The 4,538-nt window shown below is 44.6% G+C and overlaps 1 pseudogene; it reads left to right on the top strand.

The window, feature by feature from the left end:
- Positions 1-3,162: 3,162 nt before the first annotated feature.
- LOC103196459 overlaps positions 3,163-4,538 on the top strand; it is a 153,259-nt pseudogene continuing 151,883 nt past the window's right edge.

Below are 4,538 nucleotides of genomic sequence, written 5' to 3' on the forward strand. Positions count from 1 at the left end.
TGATAGGAATGCAAAAGTTGTAAACAAAGAAAGATCACCTTTAGTTGTAAAATTTGGCCTTGATGATAGAAATAATGCTGGAGATCACGTGACAGAATGTTGCAAGACCAATGACTTATTCATTGCAAATACCTTTTCAACAACACAAAGGCTATACAAATGGACTTTGCCAGATGGAGGACATAGGAATCAGATTGACTACAACTATGGAAAGAGGTGATAGAGAAGCTCAATATCTCCAGCCAAAACTAGGCCAGGAGCTGATTGTAGAACAGACCATCAATTGCTCATGTCCAAGTTCCAGTTGAAGCTGAAGACAACTAAAACAAGTCTGCAAGAGCCAAAATATGACTTTGATTATATCCCTCCTGGATTTAGAGTCCATCTAAAGAGTAGATTTGATACACTGAACACCAATGACCAACCAAAGGTATTACGGGATGACATCAAGAGCATCACCCATGAAGAAAGCAAAAGGTCATTAAAAAAATAGGAAGGGAAGAAAAGACCAAAATGGATAACAGAAGATACTCTGAAACTTGCCCTTAAATGGAGAGTAACTAAAGCAAATTGAAGAAATGACAAGACAAAGAGCTGAATACAAGATATCAAACAGTAGCTCAAGAAGACAAAGTCAATTATAATGAAATGTGCAAAAACTCGGAGTTAGAAAATCAAAAGGGAAGAACATGCTCAGCACTTCTCAAGCTGAAAGAATATAGCACTTGTTGTTGTTGTTGTTGTTGTTTGCCGTCGAGTCGGCCCCGACTCATAGCGACCCCTCCTTGGGTTTCCGAGGCAGTATCACTACGGAAGTAGGATTGCCCAACCTTCCTTCCGAGGAGTGGCTGGTGGGTTTGAACCGCCTGCCTTCTGGTTAGCAGTCAAGTGCCTTAGCCACTATGCTACCAGAGCTCCCGAATATAGCACTAGCTGAAAGAAATGAAGAAATGAAAAGGAAATTTAAGTCTCAAGTTGAACTAGTGAAAGATTCTATGAGTAAATATTGAATGATGCAGGAAACATCAAAAGAAGATGGAAGGAGGGATTCAAAATGGAGTTTCATCAGTAATCACCATGCTATTTCCCTCTAGTATTTTAGTGTTTGAAAAACTAGGTACAGCTCACTGAATCAGAGTGCACCAAACACAGAGGAGTAGAATTAGAGGAAGGACACAGGGAAAGAAATTAAAGAAGATCTACCTGGCAGAAAGTGGACAGGCAGCTGAGAAAGGCCATAGAGACTTCCCTGGGGGAGAGACCAGCAGGCAAGAATGGCCACCTGAGACCTTCCTGGGTCAAGGCAGAACACACCCCATATCAGCACCAGTGACCACACCAACATACCAGCAAACACCTCAAGGATTTACCTTCAGAACCTGATTTTATCAGTAACTTGGGTCAGCTAGGTCCAAATGGGCACATGCAGCACCACTGAAACCCAAGTGGAAGCTCATTGGTGCTCCAGAAGGGTGAGCTTCCTCCCTCCTCAGTGGGTCACTGAATAGGCTTGGGTTAGATTAAGTGGCATTGAGAGGTCTGTGCTTGTCTTTATCACTAATATCAGCACCACAGATTACTAGCAGGCACTCTCCCAACGCCAGCACAGCTGAAACTGGGTGCATCTTTGGCACCACAGGTGGGTGGACTAAAAGAGAAACTCCCGGGGTGATCGCGGTCTAAGCAGGTTGGGTCGGCCCTGTGGGCAGGCAAGGTAGAGAGAGAAAAATCTGTAGCTGAGCAAGGACCTGGGAAGTTGCCTTGGCTCAGCTTTTTGTTGCCAAGGGGCCTCAGGAGCAGGGTCTTTGCATGTGTCTGAGCCTGGCAGAAAGTGGCGACATCCTAACAACAGGAATCTTTCCTGAAGTTGAGTTGAAGGCTTGTAAATAACAGTACAACATCATCGGTAGCAGCCTGCTTAAAACCGTAGAAAACAACCTTAGCAACAGCAAGCTTTCCTTCTTCCACTCCCACCTTCTCTGCCAATAACTTCACTCATTCAAAAGAAGAAACCATATGCAGCCAACATAAAACCTCCCAGTTAGAACTCTAAACCCTCCTTACGACAAGCAGAAACCCATATCTACATTCCATACAGTGATTCCACCATCAAAGAGAACTGAAGAGCGCACCAACATACCTGAGTCATAAAATACACCAGCTTCACCAAGACAAAACAAATCAACAGTTAAAGACAATGTCAAAACGTCTAGGAAACAGCATTCAAAATGGAGTCTCACCAGTGAGCACTGGGTTTTTTCCCTCTGGCATCTAAGAACTTTAAGAACTAGGTACAACCGTTTGAATTGAGATTTTTGGTGCTCTGAACAGCTCACTGATCCAGATTGCACCAAACACAGAAGAGAAGAATTGGAGGAAAGGTACAGGGAGATTTTTTTTAGAGAAGAGCTACTGCCAGAAGATGAATGGGCACCTGAGAGAAACCATTGGAAACCTTTCTGGGGCAGTCACTGTCTGCTGGGTAGAGGCAGCAGCCTGAGATCCCCAAGCCAAGAACGAGATCAATTATAGCAGCTAACCAGCCACCAATATAATATTCCAGTGGGCAGTGGCAAAGACCTGTCTCCAGCGGCTGATTTTGTTGATAATCTGGGAGGTGAGGGGGCAGCGGGTCACGGACACCATTCCTCTCACACAGGTGGAGATCTCACTGGTGCACCAGAAAGGCTAACTCCCTCCCCTCCCAGCAGATTACAGAGCAGGTTTGGGTCAGACTGGGAGACACCATGCTTTTCTTTCCCATGGTTATTGGGACAGCAGATCACTGACAGTTACTCCCCCGAATCCACAACAGCTAAAATTGCACTCATCTTTGGCACCACAGGTGGGTGGTATTGCAGACAAACTCCAGAGCAGACTATTGCTGGTTGGGTGGGATTGCATTACCACTGTGGGCAGACGGCACTGGAGAGCAGAAAAACCACAGCTGTGCACGCTCACTCAAATTTTGCCCTGGAGCCGTGTTTTGGTGCTGTGGGGCCACAGAGGCAGGGGCTTTGAATGTGCATAAAATTGGCAGAAATCGTAACCCTCTAATAATACAAATCTTTCCTGAGATTGAGCTGCGGTCTTGCAAATAAATAAGTAAGAGCCTGCTCAGGCACTACCCCGAGTCCAGCGCACCTGAAATTGTGCGCATCTATGATGCTACAGGTGGACGGAATCACAGACAAACTCCAGAGCCGACGACTGCCGGTCGGGCGGGATTGCATTACCACTGCAGGCAGAGGAGGCATGGAGAGCAGAAAAACCGCAGCTGAGCATGCTCACTCGAATTTTGCCCTGGAGCTGTGTTTTGGCGCTGTGGGGTCGCAGAGGCGGGGGCTTTGAATGTGCATGAAATTGGCAGAAATTTGTAACCCTCTAATAATATGAATCTTTCCTGAGATAGAGCCGCAGTCTTCCAAATAAATACGTCATAAGTAAGAGCCTGCTCAGGTACTCCCCCAAGTCCAACACACCTGAAATTGCATGCCTCTTTGGCGCTGAAGGTGGGTGGTATCACAGACAAACTCCAGAGCCGGTCATTGGCTGTCTGGCTGGATTGAGTCAGCACCATGGGCAGAAAGGGCACAGAGAACAAAGAAACTGCAACTGAGCCCAGTCCCCGAATTTTGCTTTGGAGCCACACTTTGGCACTGTGCGGCCACAGAGGCAGGGCCTTTGAGTGTGCCTGAAATTAGCAGAAATTGTGACCCTCTAACAAGAGGAATTTTTTCCTGAGGTCGAGCCGCAATCTTGCAAATAAATACCTCATCAATAATATCCAGCTCAAAGCCCTAGAAACTGACCCTGGCAACACTAAGCTTTCCTTTTTCTGCTCCCACCTTCTCTGCCAATAACTTCACTCATTCAATAGAAGAAACCAAATTCAGCCAATTACCATAAAACCTCATTCTTCAAACTCTAAGCCCTCTGTATGAAAAACAGAAACACATATCCACACTACACACAGTGATTCCACCATCACAAAGAAAACAGCAAAGCGACCCAACACACCTGAATCAATATTAAGATAAAATACACCAGCTTCAGCTTTTCAAAATACTAAACGATAAAACCAAGACAAAACAAATCAACACATAACCAGCACCTACAGACAACATACAGAGACAACGCTCTACAAGATTCCAAGGGCTTAAGAAGAGGTTCTGCTTTCCAGTAACCCCAAGAACTCTCCAAACCGACACTACATGACTGGAAAGGTCTTAGTTTACACCTTTTATTTTTTCTTTTCTTCTCTAGTGATTAACCCTGTTACTTGTAGGGTTTTTTGGTTTTGTTTTGCTTTTGCTTTTTTTCCCCCCTTTTCTGTTTGCTAGTTTGTTTTCTTTCTTCATTATTCTCCTCTCTACCTTTTTTCTTTTAGTGACCTATCCCCAGATATTGCATATTTACCTGTTTTCTTTTTCTTTTCTCCACTTTTTCTATTTTTTTTTTTTGTGGGTTACTGTACCTGTGTGATTTCAGGGTGTATTTTTTGTCTATGTGCTTTTAGTTTTTTTGATGGTTATTCA

Source organism: Orycteropus afer, unplaced genomic scaffold (genome assembly GCF_000298275.1).
Source record: "Orycteropus afer afer isolate SDZICR_OR568_19922 unplaced genomic scaffold, OryAfe1.0 scaffold00066, whole genome shotgun sequence".
NCBI lineage: Eukaryota > Metazoa > Chordata > Mammalia > Tubulidentata > Orycteropodidae > Orycteropus > Orycteropus afer.